Source organism: Triturus cristatus, chromosome 1_1, assembly GCF_964204655.1.
Source record: "Triturus cristatus chromosome 1_1, aTriCri1.1, whole genome shotgun sequence".
Lineage (NCBI taxonomy): Eukaryota > Metazoa > Chordata > Amphibia > Caudata > Salamandridae > Triturus > Triturus cristatus.
In genome coordinates, this window is record NC_140579.1 from 1,012,824,038 (window position 1) to 1,012,848,053 (window position 24,016).

The window sequence follows — 24,016 nt, forward strand, 5'->3', positions numbered from 1 at the left end:
TCAAAGAAGAAAAAAGATTGATAGAAGAAGTGAAGAATCAGGTTGGAAAAAGAAAAGTAGCGCTAATATCAGAAAAGAGGAGGAAAAAAAGACACAAACACAAAAGAAAGACCAAACAACATGAAGCATAAATAGTACTCTTGAATCGCACACATGCATGACAAGAACGACATGGACTCTACATGCCCTTACAATAAACTCTACTGGAAAGGCTAGTTATAAAGAAATCGTATAGCATTGTGTTCAAGTATCAGTCTCATTTGTTTCCATGGAGATTTGTTAATGTTGATCCGAAAAGCACAAAGATCATCTAGATGCTGAAAAGACTTTGAAGAACCATCTTTTTAAATTTGCATAGTGGACGGATCAAAAAAACCTTATTTATAACCAGAGCTTCTCAGTCGTCAAAGATCAGCGGATTCTTTGTGAATTTAAACAGTTTCCTTAGCAAAATCTTGATGAATAAAATGTTTATTCTGATTAACCATTAAAGAAGGAATGTCCCTGGCTGCCTTCCATATAACTAAATGGTGATGATGCAAGACTTTAAATATCATTTGGCGAGGCTTATCCTGTCTTGGGCTACGATGGGAAGGAATTCTATGTGCCTTGCCAATCTCACATTTTTCAGGAAAATGTATACGTAAAAGACCAGGTAATAAGTTGTCCAAATATAACCTGCAGTCATAACCTTCCACGTCACAATTAAAAATGTGCAAGGTATATTGAAGACTGCAGTGTTCTAAGCCCAGTGATAACTTATTCTTTGGTACTATTTTTGCTGCAATAGGCATGAGGTTGTCAATTGTAGTTTTATTATCTTGAATTTTAATTGCATTGTCAGAAATTTTCATAGAAAGGCCTGCCACATCTTTGCATTCATTTTTTTATTCAGATGCAACGTTATCTGTATTTGAGCGTACAGCCTGTAATTCCTCCAACAAAGTAGATCACGAAGGTTCATTAATATCCACTAATTTAGACTTAACTAGTGGAGGAGTATTCTTGCTATCCATAGCCAAAATGAAATAATAAAAATGTAAGTCACAATAATATATGAGAAATAGGCAAGCAGAAATAAAATACTATATGAAAATGAGCTGTGCAGCAGCTAAAAACAACTGTGGGAGTGGCCTAGGTCAGAGTCACGCCCTTTCCTGAGAGTAACTCCACCCTCCTGACTGGAAAAGTCTGCAGTACCTGAAACAGGAAAGGCAACGTACAAGAAACACAGTTCTGAGAGCGCTGAAAAAAGGAAGTATCCGTAGACCGAAACAAGCGGTAAGGCTAACCTGTATTCTATAGATAATCGTCGAAGAGCAAACACTGCTGCAGCTCAATGGGAGGCAGCCATCTTGGTTTGAGCTACGCCAGTATGCATTTTTGAGTCTTGTATGGTGCAATAGGTTTTGGAGATCAGGCCTTTAGTGCCCTCGAATGAGCGGCTTACTTTCAAATTGCATGAGGGATCGTCTGGCTGCAAGAACGTTTGTGAGACGTAATGCCTAGTGTCTCGGTTGGCAGTATTGCAGGTGCAAGGTTTCTGAGATTTGGAATTCTTTTTTACAATGCTCAAATGTTTTGAGCTGGCTTCCCTGGAATAAGTCACCTAGTATTCTACATTCTCCTCGATCCTAGTCCGGAAATGAGACGTGTGAGGTGACAGTGATGAAATCAGGTTCCAGGCAATGGGTACGTTGGGAAAGGAGAAGGTAGTGAAACTTCTTTTAATGGCCACCTGTTACCAGATCTCAAGCGCTGTTCTAGTAGCTGCCGCTATGTATGCAGTTTTAGGTGATATCATCTGTGGAACCGAACAAGGCCCAACAGCAAGTGACATGTCACTGCGCAGTATATGAGGAACAAGTGTTTCTCGCTTTCCCAGACCATCCATTCCAAATGATATTGCAGGTGTATCGCCCAGTATAAGTCCAGTAGGTTTCAGATGGCTAGTCCGCCCCTATATCTATGCAGAATGAGAAGCTTACTGGAGATGCAGGACTTTTAAACCCCACCGAGCCCCGCTCCCATATGAATAAGTATATTTTATTATGCAGGAGAATAATGTCTCCTGAGGGAATTGGAGTTGGGAGAGAATGACCGAGGTAAAGTAATCTGAATAGTATATTCACTTTCACTATGTTAATTTACCCAAGCCATGATAGGTATAGCGGACTCCATTTTCTAATATCCTCAAGGAAGTTTCTATGGTTTTCCAGACAATTCATTTTAGTTAATCTCTCCAGATGGCTAGCAATTTTAAGGCCCAAGTATCTGATGGACTGTGAAGTCCATCTAAACAGAACCAATGCTGGTTGCCGTGTGAGGTGCTGAGGGGGAATGTTCAGGTTGAGCATGTGTGATTTGTCTTTAATTTAAGGCCAGAGAACAATTCAAAGATTCGAGTGCTTTGACCAATTCCAGAAAGGATTTTGTAAGATTGTGAGAAGCAAGTCTTCCAGTGGCGGTGCATCCATTGGGGGCGTTGCCCCCCCGCCCGCACAGCCCGCACCCGCAGCTTCCTCGGCATCTCTGAACTTAAGTAAACTCTCAGTTTACTTAAGTTCAGAGACGCTGAGGGAGAACTGTCAGTCATGTCAGTCAGTATGACGTTGGACCGCCCACCCACTTCAGAGTCTGAAGGGGGTGGGTGGTCTGGCGTCATGTTGACTGACAGGCATTGTCTGGGGCAACAGGCAGCAGCACACAAGTGCGCATGGGTGGGGTCGGAGGGCGAATTTTTGCACCTTGTCCAGTCATGCGCACTAGTGTTTCCAAAGGCTGGCGCATGCCCATTAGGAGAGCGAGGGTTGAGCCAAGGCTCAAACCTCGGTCTCCTAATGGGCAGGCGGGCGGAGCGTAAGCCTGCTCTAAGCCGGAATCAAGCATCCTAGGACCGGTTTCTGGCTATCAGCCGTCATCAGCCAGGATAGCTTGACTCCAGTGGCGTAGTGCGCACGGGTCCCACGTCTGGGAATACCCATCCCACTTAGGGCGAAAAGCGTTACAACAAACAGACGTGGGACCCGTGCTCACTACGCCACTGGAGTCAAGCTATCCTGGCTGATGACGGCTGATAGCCAGAAACCGGTCCTAGGATGCTTGATTCCGGTCCAGGGAAGACATGGCTTGGCAGTTCGGGCTGGACTGTTCCCATGAGGCACAGGGTCAAGACTGATTTGCATATGGCCATGTCTAAACTGGGGTGGTGTAGTGGGCAAAAGAACGATGGATTTAACCCAGGTCTCTTGACTGGGGGAGAATGTCTGCATTGTCAGCATTCCGTCCATCATTTGTTTGTTGTAACGCGACTGTAAAAGCGGCAGGGTGGGCTTTACCCTTTTTGGCACCCCCACATGACCTCCTCCTCGGATTCTTTTACTACCTGGCAAACGTGCCCCCTCATCTCTCCATAATTCCTCTCTCAAATACTACTGAGTCTGTTGGGCGTGAGATCGGTATTAGCGTATTAAAGGGTTAGTCACTGCAGACAAAGAGCTGCCATCCCCATTTGGAATAGTGTTAAACCTCCCCTACCCGTCTAGGCTCTCCCCCTGGTCGCACCGTGACACCCCCAGCGTGTAAATCTCATCACTCCTGCATGAGCAGTACTTCCCTCAATGTGTGAATATTTCCACACAGTCGCGTGGGCAGTATATTGCCCCATTGTGGATATTTCCGTGTACGGCATTGCATTCGAGCAGTACGTTTAGTATAATGTCAAGTAAAAAATTGTGCTCTGTCATGTGTATGAGGGGAGGGTCATGCGAGTGTGGGTGAGAGGGACTTAACCCCGGCAAATCAATTCTTATCGTAAAATGCCTTTGTCTGCGCGAAGGGCCATTTATTCTCTCCGAAATATTATTTACAACCAGAAGACCGCCATCCTTTCTGCTCAACATAATATTCTCTCTGTCGGAGTCTGTCCACATTATGAGTCTATCTCCCAGCATGTATAAAGTGTATATTCTGTCCCCCAAATGATATTCCCTATCATCATATTACTCCTCCTCGGAATGCAGTAACTTCTTGCCAAAATATTTTCTTTCTCCCCAGAAATGTCTTTCTCTGTGTCGAAATATGTCTTCCTCAACCAATCATCCATTTTAGGACCTAAAATTATATTTCTTCTCCTCAAACAGTTGTTCAGTCTTTCCCTGTGAGAAACTTTCCTCCCAAAATTGTACTCCCTTTTCTTCACCAAGTTCTGCCTTCTTCTTGCCACCATGATGTGCCCTCCTACTTCTTTCACACAAGTTCTTCCCATATCAAGGATTCATTGTATTCATTTTGATCAAGTGCTAAATGTATTAGTGAAAGTAAGGTCACTGTTGGGGGATGGGTGGACCTGTGGGGAAAAGGAGTTTGCTGTAGATGATATGGCACTGTTATGACACCGAAGTGCAATAGATGGAAATGAAAGGCCTTTACTGTCAACGGTACAGGAAATGTACTTGACAGGAGCAAGGACACGCTTTATGAAGTCCATTTGAATGCAAAGGAAAGTGGGTGCTTATGCATATGCATGTGTGCATACATGTGCATGCACGCAGTGTATGTGCCAGTGTGTTTCATGAGGAAAACACTCTGAATTGAATGAATTCCATTTTCTAAAGGGAGAGAAGAATCTTGTAGGAAATAAGGAAAGTCATTTTGTTGTTTCACTTGAAATTGGAAACACAACGTAGGAGAGACGAGGGAAAGAAAGGGGGCGGGGCTATCTCTGACTCCCTCAGAAAACTTTTAATCACACATGACAGAGAAGCAATCATAGAAAATAAAGCGAAGTACTAGCCATAGTAGGTGGGAAAATCTATAGAGATTTTAATACTGCCCTCACACACCCGAAAGTGTCATGCTTCATCATAGGGCCGCATCATACACCCAGGTGCAGACCAACACCTTGGGTGGAGCGCAAATTTTTTAGAGAGGAAAGAAAGGTGGTATATGATGAAGTCGAGTGGTGAGGGTACAGTATAAATGACAAATAGACAGAATAAACACAGAAGTGAAATTCTGACAGTAATGAAACGAGTAGTCTCCTAAAGAAAACTTGAAATTGGCCCTGCAGAGACACTGGTTTGACATATACAATAAATTCATTAAAACATGAACAATAATTTTTATTGTGCTTTCAGGGCCTTCTGTAACTGTTAAGTAAACTGTATAGTCACTGTACAGCAGAAACAAGTCCTGTGAGAAAAGAGAATTTGAATTTCATATACTTAATTTGGCCACTTTGCAACACTATGTACATGACCTTTAAAACAAGGTATGCATTTCTAAACCTATACGCGTGTTACATATAAGCAACACAGTAATGTCCTGGTGGTGCAATATGCAAGGGGACGCTGGGCATCTGCAGAGTGCCTACCCCCGTTCATACCGTTGGATCTTTTGCCTTATTTTATGTGAGCAGAAAGGGGCACGGGCTAACATGTAAAGCTGCCTCTTAAATCTCTTTATTGATTGCGTTATTAACTTCTTGCATTCTCAAATTTGCTTGAAAATGCACCATTTGCCTACTCTTTTTTCCTTTAAATTTTCTTGGGTGGAGAACCCCCTTATGGCAGTTGGGCTTGCTCTAAACGCTCGCGCGCAACAGGGCACCCGTCATGAACTTTTACGCCCTACCACTTTCAAATGTCACCAGCCGCCACTGAAGTCTTCCACAAACAAACTGACTTGGTGGGTCTGCCCTCCAAATGGCATCCCAGATATTGTGCGTGCTTGTCTAATCTGTATGGCCAGGGCCTCTAGCACCAGGACAAACAGGAGGAAAAAGAGAGGGGAATCCTTGTCTCGTGTCTCTTGCCAGTGAGATATGTTTCATGGTTTGTCCACTTAGCCTAATAAAAGCAGTGGGAGAAGAATAAGTTGCCATGATCTTGCTCATCATCTTCAGGCCTATGTGTATCTTATGTGGACAGCTCTGAGAGAGGCACAGATAATCTGCCAAATGCTTTCTTTGCTTCTAGAGACAATATCAGGGCCAGAATTTTGCATGTATGTGCCTTTTCAATCAGATGAGCAATATGCCCAATTTTGTCTGCCCTTGGCATTGTCGGATAAAGCACATCTTTTATGGCTCTATAAGCTGGGCAGGAGAGGATCAAGGCATTTAGAAAGTATTTTGGTGTACAGCTTGGCAACAGCATTTAAAAGCACTAATGGGTGGTAACTGATACAATAGGCTGGGCCCTTTCTAAGTATAGGAATAAGCATCATTTCGGCTTCACACATTGTGGGAAAAAGACTTGTGTGAAGGAGTTAATAGTACAATCAATTGGTCTTGGAGCAGGAAAAAGATATTCTGTAGAAATCTAATGGAAGGCCACCTGGTCAAGGCATCTTTCTCAGGGGAATGGAATGGGTGGCCCTGCACAGCTCAGTAGAATCAATCGTTGCCTTAAGCAGGTCCTAATGATGAGGTGTGATAGGGGCCCATTCACAAGCTTGAAGGCAAGTCTGGATATCAGAATGGTTTACGAAACCTTGAGTGTAAAGTGCTTAGTAAAATGTTTGAAAGGCTCATACTTTCTCTTTTTCACTTGTTTCCAAAGGATCAACACCTCTTAAGTATAGCAATGTGCTAACTAGTTCTGCATGATCTGAGGTTGTGGACAGTCCCCACCTTATCATACAATTGGTGCTTTGGTGAAAGCCGTGAGCGTTCTGCCCGATATGTTCTAAGTGTGTTTAGTTGTCCCCTCAAACTAGCCAATTTTCTTTGATTGCGCTTTGATGGGTTTGTTTATCTCTCCCTTTGAGGCCTTGAATCTTAATTTCATTGAGTAGGGTCTGCTCAACCAGGCGTGCTTCTCTTGCATTAGCTATAGCTACGGTAGTAATGGCGTCCATAATTGTGGCCCTAAAGCTGTCCCATAGGATGTGTGGTGGGGTGTCAGGAAGGGTGTTTATGGAGAAATATTCTGTAATTTCGTCTAGGATGGTTGCCCCTGTTCATAGAATCGTTGTGGATTTGCAGGTGTAATTGCCATTGGGGAGTTCCCTGCATTTACTGTTTTCCGGCTTCCCAGGACAGCTGAATATGTGAATGGTTCAAGATTGAGATACAAGACATGCTAGCCGAGTCCACAGTCACCAGTAGAGAATGAGTAAGAAGGATGTAGTGAATGCGAGAGTAGATGGCATGAATGTGTGAATAGTAAGAGAAATCCCAGAGGGCAGGGTGCACATAGCACCAGGCATTAACAAGTCCTAATTCAGTTAGCACCTTTTTAGGGAGGGTACAATAAAGCTGCAGTCTGATAGTAGTTTGTGTGTCTGTCTATAGTGGGATCCCATGCAGATTAAAGTCACCTCCCTGCCGAAGTCAATTGTTCGACTGCCCTTCCTGACGTCACGTGACACAGCAGAGTCGAGCAGCTGAGTGAGCGGCGGTGCGGAGCGGTTGCTGCCGCTGCGGTTCGGGGGCTCAGCCAGACAAGCGGCCCAAAACCCCCCCTCGCAGAGCAAGGCAGCACCTCGGAAGCCACGGAGGACAGTAGGTGAACCGCAAGCCTTCCACTTGAATCCCGAGGGGAGTGAAAGCAGCAACAGCAAGCGAAGGAGAACGAGTCAGCAGAGAGCGCGGCCACCATTAGCTGTGGCCTCTGAGTGTGAGCCCGGCGAGTCCGCGGAAGCAGCCCAACTAGGTGGGTGCGGATTGCGGCTCACCAGTGTGCCCTACTCCCTGCCCTCCTGCCATACCGGCCCCACTCAGGCAATTACTGGAGTTCCCGCCTGGGATCAAAACACAACAGCAAAGTACAGCTTGTTGCTAACAGCTCACAGCGGACCGGTGTGAGAGGTTGGGGCTTCCATAACGCCAGCGTCCTGCTCAACCAGAAGCAGCATAGTCAAGCCAGTAGGAAAGCCAAAACCCAGCGACCGTTGCCGCAAGAGAGCCGTGAGGGAGCTGTTACTGTCTCCGCACTTTGACACTTTTAATAATTTTAAATTAACCTTTTAATTACTCAGCCAGTGGTGGCCAAGAGGATTTAGACAGCAATCAGGCTCAACAGAAACAAGCACAGCCGCGGAGGCAGTAGTCAAGAGTACCTGCGGAAGCTGGGTGCGGCTCATGGGTCGTCGGTCCACCTCGAGTGCCCCGTTCGTTCTTCTGGCGTCAGTCTGCCACAAGCCTGCCTACTAGCCTATAAATAAATAGATAGGAGCAGCAAGACCACAGAGGCTGCCGCAGAGAACATCAGAGGCAAAAAGGGGGCCCAAGAGGTCAAAGGCAGGCTTAGGGGGATAAAGAAAATAAAAGAAGAAAAAGAAAAAGAAAAGAAAAAAAGAACACCCCCAAATGGGCAGCGATCATTAGGCATCAAGCATGGTGCATCGTGCAAACCAGGCTATAAGGAGGTCAATAAGGAGGATATGAGGTCAGGCAGAGTAAGGAGGTCCCCCACAAGACCAAAATTCAAATCAACAAAAAGGAAAACCAAGTGCGATGGCACGAGCACCCTCGAATTGGGACCGGTCTGTGACAAAATAAGCAAAGAAAGCAATACTGCTATGGGTAACAGGGACATCTGCATTCCCACAAGCTCCCCCATCAATGGCATAAGCACCAGCAAAACCGACAGCCAGGCGACAACAAATCTTCAAATCCTAACCAACCTGAAACGGCCACGAGAAGCCAAAAGAACTCAAACATTGAGTGGGCGTCACAAAGAAAATACCCATGCACCCTCCAACCAAAAATATATATAAAATTCTCCTTCTTGAAAGACCCTGGAACAGTAATTTACTCAAAAAGTGAGAACATAAAGGGGCTGCAAACCCTCCTACAACCAGGGAAACTCGAACATACTCAACAGACCATCATCAAACCAGCTGAACCACTGTCACACACAGAGGATAAAACCTATGAAAAGATCAAGGCTACGGAAGAAGTCATGGAAACCACTGAACAAGACATAGATACCTGGATACATAGGGAGGCCAATACCCAACAGGGATTAGAGTTGGCAGACAGCCAGCCCAGGAGACACCCAACAACGCCCAGGAGACACCCAGTAACGCAAAAGGCAGCCCAACAAGACACCAAAAGGCTAAAGAATCCCCCAAATCGGACACGAAGAGTAAGCCAGACACAGGCACTTCAAAAAACTTGGAGCAAGCAGAAATTAATGACCGAGTGGACCCTAAGGACCCCCAATCCCTCTCTCCGGAATCAAGCCAGTGGGCAGAACAAAAAGCACGGTTCTCGTTATCGCAGCCATGAAACAGTTCCCCCCTCCAGACACAAATCACACCAGCTGACGCCTGGGCAGCCCTGGCAACTCTAAATGATCCATCGGACAACACACCTCCAGTGCGTCGTACGCTGCTCCCTTATGAAGACTCCCCCTCAATGAATACAGACATGACCTTCCGTGCTTCACAGGAATGGGAGGAACTTGTTGCCTCATACAACCTAAAACCAGCTCCGAATCACTCCCCAACGGCAGTCACAAATACGCCGCGGGCAGAGAGAAGTAACTCCACTGGACCTTCATACAAAGAATCCATATGGGGGACAATACTAAGCACAATGCAATACTCCTCTATGGCGTTTCAATATCAATCGCACACACTGGACCTACAGCTCATGGTCCTTCAAACCTTGGCAGATTTCACTTTAGGAATCGATGGGCAGGTATCAGAACTCAATGGTCTTATAAAGCAGGGGCAAGAAGCGTCTCACGAAAATCAAACCCCACAACCAGAATGCACCTGTGCTCCAATAATCGACAAATTATTAACGTTACCATCAATGTTAGGAGACCTACTATCAGACTTAAAAACAAATTCCCCATCGCACACTTATCCGAGTGACGAACTAACTAGGACATAAACAACAACACCCGAGCATCAAAATAGGGGGTCAATACCAATTAACTAACAGCCCTTCTCTGATGGCAGTGAAGCAACAGTAACAATAAGTGCAGCCAACAAAAACCACTTACCCCTGAAAGAATGTCGAAAACAAAAAAGGAAGGGAAGAAACAGTAAGTTAGCAGCCCTGGGACTTTGCGCCAAGAATCAGCCCCATGCAACTCCAGCAGCACCTGATTCCGAACTCTAGGACACCAGGTACGCCCCCACTTCCACTTTGGTTGACAGGTCAGGGCACCCCACCGCAAGATCAACACAAAACACTCCAACAGGAGATAATTCAAATGAGAAAGGAGCCAATTACACCGAAGCACGAACCAATTAAGATCACCAAAGCAGAACAAAATCCAAGGCCGTATCTGCGAGATGACCCACTGATCAATCATACGGAGTCATCACAACAGCCAATGAGAGGGAATGAGAACATAACCCGTGCGCTAGAAAAAATTAGGACATCAATTGACCCTCTGCAACTCACCGGCACTAACGTCAACCAAGGAGCCACAAGGGCAACCTTGCTCAACTAAGGTCCCCACCTAATGAGGAAATTCCTACCTAGGAAACGGAGGTGCGAAACGCAGAAGGAACGGCCGCCACCACATCCATCCCCGAGTATGAATCTCGGGGAAGAGCAGATATACTAAACAGAGGGAACGTACTGCGGCTCTTACATTCCATCACAAGCCTAGAAAACATAAGCTCTGTAGATCTGCTCTCCATTGAATTTCAACCAACTAATAATCCACAATTCCCAAAAGCAACAAAAACAAGATGGAATTCTAGCGAGATAGCAAACAAAATCATGAAAGAAGAAAACAAGTTCAAACACTGGGGGATAAAGCTGAAAGCCAAATTAAAACCACCCTATCCAACACCTTTTTTAAATGTCCATACTAACAAACCATCCAAAACCACCACCTCAGTATTAAAAGGAGCAGCACCCCCGGTGCACACAATACTTGCATAAATGGTCTTCAATTTGAATACATGCCTAGGGGGAATAAGAAGTGCTTCAACATCCACAACGCAGATTTGGACGCAAATACAGCGAACAATAACAGCAGAGCGACCCAACTGACAAGGGACGTGCAGCTCACTGACAGCCCCAGTAGAGCAAGGCAAAACCAGCATGTGCATTTGGAACATCAATGGCCTAGCTAGTAAAACTGAGCCTCTTAAGGTATTAAATTACCTAAAAACATGATACTGCTCCAGGAGACCTGGGAAGACAAGGCTTTTGAGCTTCAGGGGTACACCTCCCACTTCATTCCAGCTACAAAGGGATTAAGGATACTGGCCTCAATAACCACAATAGAAGAAATCTTACCTATAGAGGCCCAGATTGGAGCTCCAAGCACCATTCAGGCTGTGATGATAACGCTCAAGTTTAACAAGGAACGCCAAGAAGTTATAATAATTAACACCTACGTGCACCCCAAACAAAAACTAAAAGCAGCTAAAGAGATGATCAACTAAATAAAAAGGGTTATGGAAGAGCAAGACACTGATCACATCGTTCTGGCAGGCGACTTTAACCTACACCTTCTAGGGTCTAGACCAGATGATGACCCTGCACAAGACCTTACTGCTGCATAGGGAATACCGAATCAGGGCCCAGCAAAAATTGAGAAACCAACAAGACGCTCAAAGCACCTGCTTCAGCAACTCGAACATCTAAACTTAAGAGCACTGAGCGGCCGCGTTCAGGGGGACAATCCATCGGTTGCCACGTTTCTTTCATCAAAATCTTCTTCTTATCTAGATTTTGCATTCATAACTCTAACCATGTTTAATAAAATTGCCACCTTCAGAATAGGCAACAACAAACATAGTGATCACCTACCACAGGAAGTGATGTTAAAAGCTATAACAGCCCTCACACTAGAGGCATGCAAAACCATCAACATAGAAGGGCCCTTGTTAGACACGGGGTAGCGCGGTGCAGAGCGGGTGGGCCAAACACCGGAGGAAATGTGTAAAGCATCCACGCAGCACACACAGGCGACACACGAGGCACATTACAAAAAGAGACCACACCAGTTTAGGTGAAAAACAGTATGTGTATTGTAAAATAAACACATCAGAGGGGAATTACAGGTGCAGATAAACTGTGCCAGCCGGCACCGGGTAATAATTCACAAGGGGAGAATATTTACAGGGCAGGGCCAATCGGGCCGCTGCCAGAACCATCATGAGTCCACGAATAAATGAAAGTCCATAAGCAATAATGTCTCACCGGCCGTACCTACTGGAGAGAAGACATGCCCTTGGCATAAATCACTTTAGGCATTTATCAAGGTAGGCCTAAACATAAAACCAGCAACGTAGGCATTTGGGAAAAACATTAGGCATAGAGACATTAGCATAGGGCATACGCATGTGAGCACCGAGGCATCATCATTATGAAAGCAATAGGCGTACCCAACTTGGCTCAGGCAAAAACCTAGAAATAACTCTTAGGCATAGAAACACAATTATGCAGCCTACCAGCTTACGTCACCTTGGGCCTAAACTCCTGAGGCATAAAAGCAAAATCATTAGGCATCAGTCATGAGGCATCGGTCACATTGGGCATAACATAACCTTGGGCATAACCTTATGCATATAAGCACATTATACTTCATACCCACACAAGTACCTTGGGCCTCTCCTCAATGTGAACATCAGGCCTACCAACAGTGTAAGGCATCAGGCGTAGAATAAAACATTAGGCACAAATCCCATTAATAGTGGGTATAACATTAGCGTAAGTCAGAGCAGGCCTAAACAGGTGCATGGGACATTTCCTTAGGCGTAAAAGCACATTATGCATTTTATCAGCATACATGAAACATGAGGTAGGTCAACATGGTGCAGAAAACACATTATGCCAAACATCAGTAGTGCGTCATGGGAATACCACCTGGGTGTATAACCCACCATGCGTCCCAAACCATATGCCCCTCGTGGCAGCTGCCCACTGTCCAGCGGGGCAGTTGTGGGAAAAAAATGCAGCGCTGTCCGTGGGATGCAGGACTAAGAGTCCTGGGGGCTGGAAAACAGTTGTAGCACTTCACGAGGCGCTAGAAAAGCAAGCAGAGCACAGTCAATGCAAATATAGCACTCTGGCAGCACAGTGCTGCAGGACCCACGCACCTTCTTCTCCTGGGCAGGGGCTGGAGGCAGCACTCACGTGGCGCTAGATGGCTCAAAGTCCTAGGGTCCCACCGAGGGAGTAGCGCCCACGCTCCTCACCTCCTGGGCAATGGAAATCTAGCGCTCCAGGGACAACAAGATAGCGCCTCTCTCTCCTGGCACTCCACATGCAGTGCTCACGAGGCGCTAGGGCTCAGAGGCACACAGTCCCACACACCAAAGTAGCGCCCATGCTCCTCACCTCCTGGGAGTACAGTCCAGTCCAATAGAGCCCTCTCAAGGCGCTATGTCCCATAGGATACCGCTGTAGCGCTCCCGAGGCGCTAGGACAGGGGAGCAGGCAGGCAATGCTGGGCCAGATCAGCAGTCAGTGGGCACTCATCAGTATAGGACAGCAGCTCTTAGAAGCAGTAAACTCCCATAAAGTGGCACTCCTCCCGGCACCGCAGTCTCCACTCTAGCAAAGGGCTCTCACTAGCCCGGTGGACAGCAGAGGGGTACAGTTGGGCACAGGGGCCAGCACACAGGCCGATACAGCGGTACCTCCTGGCAGAGTGTCCCCTCTCGTTCAGGTCCACGCTCAGTCTGAGCACATGGCATCTCTACTGCTCTACATATACACCCCTCCTCCCACCTACCAGCAAGGGCTAGAATCTTCCAGAAGGCTCCTGGCAGTTCCCAACTGTCACTGTGGGGGAAGTGTGGAGCACCTTGTCACTTCAGACACTAGACCGCCAACCCACCTCAGTCAGGCGGCACAAGCAGACAGAAATGGCGTTCATTTTAAAAGTGACATTTTACAAAGGTGCATTTCTACAATGGTGGAAATAAAGGTGCGTATGCCATTGCACAGCATTTAATATTTTCCTGTCACACCACACATGGCATATACATTTCCTACCATGGGGGAGATGTGCCCTAAAGGGGTGGGTTCCTAATATAAGCCTATGTAAGGCAGCAAGCACCCCAAACAGGGTGACATTTTAAACGTGACATTTTTAAACAGTGCAAATAACCCTCTGCACACCATTGCGCAGTATTTAACATTTTTCATTCAGCCACCCCGTCAGTAGAAAGGCTAGGGGGAAAAGCAAAAAAATTCTGGGAACAAGGGCCAAGTCCAACAGCCCTCAAATCTCAAGCGATTAAGGTGTAACCCTAGCAACATCGAAGCAATATCAGCCACCGCTAAAACATTATATAACCTAGGGAAAGATACACCAAGCTAACCAGTGAAAGCATGGGAAAGCTTCTTTATGACCCTTGGTGGGAAACTCGCAACCGGGACAGGGACAAAATTAGGACAATCTGAGGATACCTTAACAAGGCTGACAACCAGACCAGATTAAAAAAAACTCAAACGTACCATAAACCAAACACTAAGGCGGCTTTGTAAAACGCCACAAAACCTGGACTTGCAATGCGTCCTCCGGAAAGTGAAGGCACTAATAAAAAGAAAGAAATGGGAAATAAAAAGATCAAAGAATGACGAACTATGAGCCAAGTTACTTCACGAAGCCAAACAAAAAAACAGCGGCAAGTTTTGACAAACAATCAACAGAATCGAGCAACCAAATCATCCTGGAATAAACTCTCATAACAGAGGAAGTCTAGGTAGATTGCCTCTTCAACCATTTTAAAAACAAAATACGAAAAAGGATGAAGAAGCGGACAAGGAAATGGGGAATGGGGAATGTGAGAAGAGATAGAAGCGATATTAACAGGGAAGAAATGAAGCACAATCCCACTCCAGCTGAGCAACATGACTCCCACAGGAAAACGCAACATCATCAGGGGGTGACCTAGCAGTAGACTTAGACCCCTTATCCTCCGTCAAAGAGGAATGCTATGGTCCAACATCAAATCAGATAAAGAGGCAAATAGCTAGTGGCAGACTTGCAGGTGCCCCAGGCCCCAATGTCATCCCCCACTGCTGTACAAACACGGTGCGCAATACTGGAGCAAAGCATTATCACCAGTTTTTAAGGACAAACTGTGCAACAACAATCCCGGAGTCCTGGAAAGGATCAAAGATCAGTCCAATTTATAAGCAGGGTGACAGGAAAGCTCCAAATAACCATAGACTATTTGCTCTCATTGACGTAGAGGCAAAGTACTACGCGGGAACAATCTTGGACGAACTCACATCTTGGGCATCAGAAAACTTTATTATCCCAATAAACCAAACTGGATTCTGCAAGGGCCAAGTAACCACAACCAACATCATGGCATTAGCCTTGTTAATGGACGCAGCTAAAGAGGCAAAAACTCCCCTATTTCTTTGTTTTATTGACTATACTGCTGCCTTTGATCATGTTGACCGGGCCAAACTTTGGCAAAAACTAGAAAGTTGGGGGATACCAAAATCACTTCTGGACCGGCTCAAACTGTTACATACTGACACTTGGATCAGGATTAAACTAGGCGCAGGGACACACCTCTCCAAACAAATTGCAACCTCTAAAGGGCTAAAGCAAGGATGCGTCCTAATGCCTCTACTTTTCAATCTTTTCCTAGCTGATCTCCCAAGGAACTGGACAGGAGCACATAACATGCTCCAAAATTGGGAAACATGTTATTGTCAAATCGGTTATACGCGGACGACCTAGTGCTGATAAGTCGGACCCAAATCGGTCGACAACATCTCTTGAATACAACAAACCGCTTCTCACAACGGAACGCCCTACAAATAAATCTTAAGAAAACTAAAATCATGGCAGTAAATTATCATAAAAAGAAAAAAATCAACTGGTATTTAGACGGCCAATGCCTGGACCAGATAACCAACTACAAATATCTTGGATTACTTCTGGATCACAAAAGTTAATTTAAAGCCCAGCTGGAGTCCCTGCAGAGAAAGGGAATTATGACCTACCTAGCAATGAAACCACTGAAGAAAATGTTGCCCGACCTAACATTCGATCCCTTGCTACAGGTACTGCGTGCTAAATTGCAGCCGACATTAACATACGGCAGCAAATCTCTTAAAGGTAAAGATGCTGCAGCTCTGGACATAGTAATTGCTAATTCTTACAGAGCAATTTTTCATGTACCAAAATATGTTTCACCGGCCCATATATGGCTAGAATTTGGACTCCAAAAACAATCTGTGGAAAGAAGGGGTGCGTACGTAAAAGTTGGCACAAGATCTGTAGCGCCGAGGCGGGATCCCTAAATTACCATCTTTGGATCGAGTTGCTTTGCCATGAAAAATCACCAGCCAGGGAATATTTGTTTGACTACCTTAAATTACTGGGATTGTCGGATCTTTGGGTAACCCCAACAGATCATCTATCCTTCAAAAAAATTGTGAAAATAGCAACACAAATGGTATCGGTCTTAGAAGACAAGGAAACGCTTGCTAAAAGGGCACATGACTGGATAGTGCTTAGTGATTACAAAGTACTTGAATATAGGAGTCCTGTCGCCTATGCAGAAGGGGTACGGAGGATATCATCCATGTCATCTGCAACTGCCCTAATTTAAAGTACATAAGAAGCCCTTTATTACGACCATTTTTCAAGAGGCATGGCACCCGGACCTGCAGACAGGTACTAAGAGACTCAAAAACACGCCTCATGCGGACACTGGCCATAAAATGTAGCTGAATCGGGCACCCCATGATGCTAGACCCAAAAACCAAACAACAGCACCTTAGAGTCGCACCAGCACTTTAAACCAACAATGGCTATATGCGCAAATCAATGCTCTTTATTACGCTGTATCAGGACGGCTGCTCAATTCAGGAAAACTACTGCCAGCCTAGCTTTTTCTGATGCACAAGCACTTTAGACTTATTGACAAGCATAATGCCCAACTGTGTCATTTTAAACAATGTTTAACAATGGTTTTTTAATACTGTTTTACCCACTGAATTGTGAATAAGAAACTTTTTATTGTTGCGTGTGTATGCAAAGCTTTGAATTAATTATGCATAATAAATTACTTACTTACCTCCCAGAATTATATCCCCTTGAGCAACTCTCCTTTAGAAGGGAGACTATACAAGTATCCTTTGCTGAGTTTGAGGCATAGAGGTAAACCTAGTGAATGTCAAAGTCCCTCTCTGTATTTTCAGCTTCAAGCACTGACCCACCCCATCTCTATTTATTGTTAACGGCTTCAGACCAATATATGCTTTACACATGATAGCGACTACTGTCCTTTTCGTAGTGGAAGAGGCCCAATATTGTTGGGGGTATCTGGGAATGTCTCAGATGTGTCTGGTCTGATTTGATTAGGTGAGTTTCCTGAAAGGCAATGATAGCTGGGTTATGTTGTAGGAGGTATCTCCAAATCTACTGACAATTGTTAGGAGAGTTAAGTCTTACATGGAGAGCTAAAACTTTGATAGTCTGAGGGTCCCCCATTACGAGAGGAGTCCCAAAGCCTATAAAGTCTTATAGGGCTAACTGCCTTGCAGCAGCGTTTTCTGTGGATATTTTGTTATGGAATCATAAGAATGACTAATAACGATGTTTGTGTTCAGTACACAAATGCAGCTATTATGATTGCAGTTGAAACAAGTTTAATATGATTTATTAATGTACTTTAGTTGTACCACACTGTTATGAAAACTCAATTTTGCATTAAATGGATGCTGTTCATTTAAGCCTGTATTCACCCCCTTCCATCTGGTTCCCCTGCGCATCTTCTCTCCTCACAAAGCTCTGCAGAACGAAGACAGGCTGATAGCATGGATTTTATCAATGTGCTCTGAATGAACTTCCTAGTCTTCCTAACTATTGCAAGTTCTCAAGGTCCTTCCACAGTAGTTCCGTTGCTGGATATATTATAAATTGTCATTGAACACTGCATATTAGTTTGAACATCTCTGGATGGAAATAACATGCAATATGCTAGAAGCTTTCTTAGAATTGCTTAGTGCTTAGAAGCTTAGATAGTGACTTAAATATTCAGATTTTACAAGAAAGGTGTTACTTGTGATCATGCCATAATGAACGTACACAAATTCAAATTTGTTGTGCAAGAACTTTGTATAAGTACCCCTTGTTTTTGGGGGGTCCCAGAGATCTTCCGAAACCTCTCTGTTCTGCTAGGGAGGCTGTCCAATTTTCTTAGGATTTTGCTGCTCATTTTAGACTTACAATTTTTATATTTTATATATTTTTATAACTTTACATTTGAGCCTTCATGGCATTTATTCTGTACCGCTTGATTTTCTGGATTTTTCTATAAAAAAAACCTTGAACTTTTCCCATGATCAGTTATTTAGTGGTCTTTATGATTTATTATGTTACTCGGCTAAATTGATGTTGGGGAGGATGCCTGTAGCACAAGATCAACCAGAGTTGAATTTTTTAAGGTAAATTGTAATAATCTGAAACTTTGGGGTTTCATGATTATTGGAATATGGTTCTAAATATTGGGGTACAGATTCCACTTCCACAGTCTCAAAAAACTGTTTAAATATCTTCAGGTGGGGGGCGTGGCCTAGATGGCGCCCCGGCAGGTAGAGCTTTAACGACTCTCCTGCCCGCCACCACCCTAAACAGCACTTTCCGGGTCCTGCTTGGGGCATATATCGCACAGGAGGGTCCGCTATCAGCTGTGGAGAATCTTGGTGGCACTACGTCTGCAAGCGACCTTGCTGAGAGCAGATAGCGAGGTCGACCAGAGACGGCGCGGGAGGCGGGCTGCGGTGGCGCGTGTGCCCTAAGCTGGGACAGGGCTATGCGAGTGCCAAGGCTTCCACTTCTGGGCTGAGAGGAGAGGGCCTGCCGCACCGCAGTCCCCCCTCATCTCTTGCATTCCTCATGGTGAGCCTGGAGTGTACACACCACCATCGGACGGAGGGTGCAGCTACACGCAGCACTGGGCTGCAGGCGCAGCCGGTCTAGAGCCTTGTGGAGCGACAAAGAGGCGAAGCTGCGCATGAGGGTCGGCACCCGGGGTGCTGCCTGCCTGCTGTGACTCCTTCTTGGCTGGTGGACCGGCCGCAACAGGTGGCCCCTACTAGCGGCAGGCCGGGTACTGAGTGAAGACCTCCATGCTTCAAGGAGGGGGAGGCCAGCTCGGGCCCTGGTGAACTGGCGGCTGGCACTGTAGTCTCGGCCTTGAGGAGATACGGAAGGTAGACTGCGGACGTCACTGAACTGAGTCTCCCCTACAACGCGCACTGTCCTGAGGGCACCACAGCTTGGGTCTAGACATGCACCCCTCCCCACGGTCCGGCAGGCAGGTGGAGTGCCTGGTCCAGCTATAGTGGCCCTGTACCGCGTGGAGAAGAGGGCCTGGGACCAAAACAAAGCTGGGGTAAGACGTGTTGGGGTTCCGCGACCTCTGTGCATGATCCCCCGGCCACTTATAGGTGGAGTAGTGATCGACCGATCAGCATTCTAGTGTTCAGCATGTTGTAACACACACTGAACACCCACCCACCACAGGCGTCACCAGTCAGGTGACCCTGGCAATAAAAGGGGCCGAGCGCACGTGCTCTGGGCCAATTACCTAACCAGTACTCCTGTGTCCGTGTCCATCCTTTTGGCTGCATGTGGGCCTAAGGCCCAAACACTACAATGGCGATGAGGGGGCTGTGCCCGTGTGTGCATCAGCCCAGCAGACAAGGATAAGGGGGGAGAGAGCTGCTGTGTCAATGGCACTCCTGAGAGTAGGCGCAGGACGTGTCTATCGGCCCGCGGGGCATGCGAAGAGCCCCGGGACTACAGTGATCTAACCACGGTGGTCGGGAGCCCACCCTACACCGGCGTGAAGACCCACGAGGCGTGTGAAGTGAGGAGGTCGGGAGTCCACCCCGCTCCTCATGTGCCTGCAGAGTATCCACCCCCGAGGAGGTGCCCGATGCGCTTGATGTCCCACGGGGCATGAGAAGAGCCCCGGGGTGCGAGAAGCCAAGCGGGAGCTCACCCCGCGTCGGAAGAGCCGCAGACCGCAGTGGCAAGCACACAGTGACCCCTGAGCAGCAGGATCATTGCGGGAGCCCATCCCGCACTGAAGAATCTGGTGTGTGCCCTCCGGCACGAAGGAAGCCTCTGAAGGTTGAAGCGCAAGGCGAGCGAGGCCGGACTGGGCGGATGCCGGCCGCCACCGTGGAACTGTTACGAGGGGCGTGAGGCCTGATTCGGACATCGGGCGAAGGTGAGCCATGAGCCAGGATTGCGGGACATAGTGGCGAGGAACACAGCCTAATGCGGGAGGACAGAGTGGAGTAGCCAACCACTCCCCCGTCCCCGCAACGAGAAAGAGACTGTGCCCAATGCCCCCAAAGGAGCAAGCAGCCCCAAGAGTAGCGCGGACCTCCCCCGCCCAGCGTGTGAACTGAGAGGGTGCTGCGGGCGGGTAGAGCAAGGACGAGACAGCGGGCAGCCGGCGGCCGATCGGAGCGGCCAACTTAACGTTAGACGAGGTTCCCCCCCACCCCTCCCCTCATCGGAGTGAGCTAAAATGGGGAAATAGGCTATGGCGACTACCTCGGGAGCGGCTGTACATAGAAGTGAGGCAAGACACGCTGTGAGACCCGGACAGCTTGCCGGTGAGGGGCAGAACAGTCAAAGAGAGGGTGTGGGGCCAGCACCGCCGAGAAATGCACCGAGCAGTCGGGAGGACGAAGTGGTGTCCCTCCCGTAGTCACTGGAGATGCTGTTGTCCTGCACGGCCCCAATGAAAGAAAAGTAAAGATGCACTCACCACGATGAAGGAGAAGTCTTCCTCCGAGATCCGGCTGCCAGTATGTGTCCCAGAAGACAGCCATCAAGGAAGATGCATATTCAGGAGTGTGGGGCAGGAGTCCTGTGCGAGCCGCTAAAGTGTTGAATTGTCTCCAGAGCCAGGCGCGGTGCGTCCATTGGGGCGTGGGGGCGTAGCCCCCCCGCCCGCGCCCGCGCCCGCAGCTCCCTCTTAGCTCCCTCCTCTGTGAATGTCAGTCAGCATGACGTCAGACCGTGGGCGGTCCGGCGTCATGTTGACTGACATCATTGTCAGACGCCTTTGAGAAAGGCAGCACAAGTGCGCATGAGTGGGCATGGAGCTTAATTTTTACTCCGTGCCCAGTCATGCGTACTGGTGTTTTTGCTGCCTTGCGCATGCCCATTAGGAGCCCCTCGGTCTCCTAATGGGCAGGCGGCGGGCGACGGGTTAGGCGGTGCCGTCAGCCAATCCTGGCGCTGCTGCAGCGCCAGGATTGGCTGAGGGCCGGGTTGCAGTCACTTGCGTCACGTCACGTGGACGTGGTGTTCCGGACCGTTTGAAGGGGCAGAGAGGCGCCAACGCGGACCAGGAGAAGAGGCGGTCAGGTAAGTGTTTTTTAATTTTGGTTTTAGGGTACATGAGTCATAATCGGTGCGGTTTGAGGATTCCTGTTCCTTGTGCTGTTGGTCAGCATCATAAGTGAAAGAAAGCCTATCATTTATGTTCTGTTATAGTCCTTTCCTTTTTCTTCCGTTTTATTCTGTTGTGCTTCATTATGGGCTTTTTTGGATGTTTGTGTGTATATACTTCTGTGTCAGAAAAGCTGAGCATCAGCCAGTTATGGGAAGGGAAACGGTTGTGGGACAAGTTCACAATGCACACACTTGGCTAACCTGATGACAAAACAAAGTAACTGCCCTAGAGAACTGTAATCGAATTATTTCTCTATTTATTTTAACTTCATAGGGTGTATGCGAATATGGGAAAATCAGAAATTAATTGATGAAACTGAGTACAATGTTTCGGCTTCAAGATTCAGGAGGCTGTTTTCAAACGCGTAAAACATAAAGGTGTGAAAAATATGGGATTTTTTCATATAGATAAAAGGTATTAAACAGCTTAGACTACATGGTTTTGTAGTGGTCTGAATAAATGTGAATGTATTAATGAATGTGTGGGGTAGTTCACCAGGACAGAAGAGGTCTGTTCCTCCTGTAAGGCTGTTTCTTTTCTTGGATGGAGTTATCACACCCGCAGGTGGGGTGATTGCATGCCGTAATATCTATCAAGCCTGGTTTGTTTGCACCCCTTGCAGTTTCCTCCCATCGTATGGGGGTGCTCCCCATGGATACTTCCAGGCTCGTTATTTCGGCTTCGTTTCATCTTTCTTCACTTCTGGAGACCCTTTTTTTAATGGGAAACTTTTTGCAAGAAACGTAGTGAAGTAGTATTTCGAAAATGGTTTTAGTCAAATGCATTCCTTCTTGGTTTAGAACCGATACCATTTCCCGCGTTTTCCAACGTTCCAAGGCGGAGTTCATCTGTGGAAGAAGTATGCGTTGTAAATTCGCATTCGTCGTTTTTCGTGCTTCTGGAATTGAAAAAGACCGTCTCCTGCACGTGTTAGAAGTCTTAATCAGGGGCGGCTGGTGACATTTGAAAATGGCGGGATATGTACTTAGCTGGGATCAGAGTTGGGAAGGTCTAATTGTAACATTTCATAGAATAAAGGATGAATCCTTGAGTTGCTGTATCCAGATATAGGTTTATTCTCATTAAACAGGAGTCAATGTACAGTTCATCCCATCCTCGTCGCCAGTGTAACATTTCATAGAATAAAGGATGAATCCTTGAGTTGCTGTATCCAGATATAGGTTTATTCTCATTAAACAGGAGTCAATGTACAGGATACAGGCCCCAGTTAAGATCCAGTTAAAGCTCAGTTAAGGCCCAGTTTAAAACCCAGTTAAGCCCCACCGGGAGCAGCTGCCCTGCTGCTCAGCCTCAGATCTAACTGGCAGTAGAATCAAACATACACAAAAGGAACTCTTGGGTGACATCACAGATAGAGGCTGAGTGGCTTAGAACAAACACAGAAGAAGGACAGAGAAGAAGGAAAAGCAGGATGTAACACTAATTTTGATTGCAAGTGTTTTGAAGAAAATCCATGGAGGGGAAGGGGTGTTTTGGTCCTAGTTTGAGAGTGCGTTTTGACGCGACTTTGTTATGGGGCACTTTTACGCCCCGCCATTTTCAAATGTCACCAGCCGCCACTGCCCAGAGCCGGCCAGCACATTGTAATAATGACCGTGCACAGCCCCTGCAGAGGAAGTCTGTCTACAAGGTCCTACGGCGGGGAAGTGCCCCGCAGTGTGGAGGTTAGCAGCAGCCATTGGAGAAGGTGCCCCGCCCAGGAATGAGGTGAGCACGAGGCTCGCAGTGCGAGAAAGTTGCAGAGACTAAAAAGAACACAAAGGCAGGCACCACAGAACCGAGCGAGGTTTTAGAAATAAGGAAAACGGCTGTGGACTGCCACAGTTAGCACTACACTGCCATCTAGTGGCCGTTTTGCGCTACCGCGGTTGAGAAAAGTATTAGAGTTTAAACACACACCAGAAATAGAAGGAACCGAATGCAGAACCAGGCAAGCGCGCTGCAGCACAGAGACGGTGGCTACAGCTCCAGGAATGCCAGGAGGGAAGAGAATGCGCAGTAAGTGCGTCCAATGAAGCAACCGAAGGGCGCAGTCAGAAGCGCGCCGAAGCAAGGTGACTGCGGAGACAAGGAGAAGTGGTTGCGCAGACCACAAGAAGCACGAAGACCCAGACGACGATCGCCAGGAGGAAAAAGCCGACCACCCAGATGGTTGCAAGGAAGAAGCCGACCAGCCAGATGGTCGCAAGGAAGAAGCAGACCAACCAGCTGGTCGCAAGGAAGAAGCAGACCAACCAGATGGTCGCAAGGAAGACGCCGACCAGCCAGACGGTCGCAAGGAGGATGGAGCCAACCAACCAGATGGTCGCAAAGTAGAAGCCGACCCACCAGATGGTCGCAAGGAGGATGCAGACCTCCAAGAGGTCCGAGAGCACAGCGACCTACAAGAGGTCAGCAAGCACACTGACCTGTCAAGAGGTCAGAACGGGAGTGAAGAGGAAGACCGAGGGGACGTCAAGGAAGAGGACTCCAGGAGAGGTCCGCGAAGAGGACCAGAAACAGACGGACGAGAGGTCCAACAGCATCACTTTGAAATCTGAAGTAATCGTGAGAAAGAAGGTCGCGACGACCGGTCCAGTCACAGAGTGAAAGGAAGACAGTGTCCTAG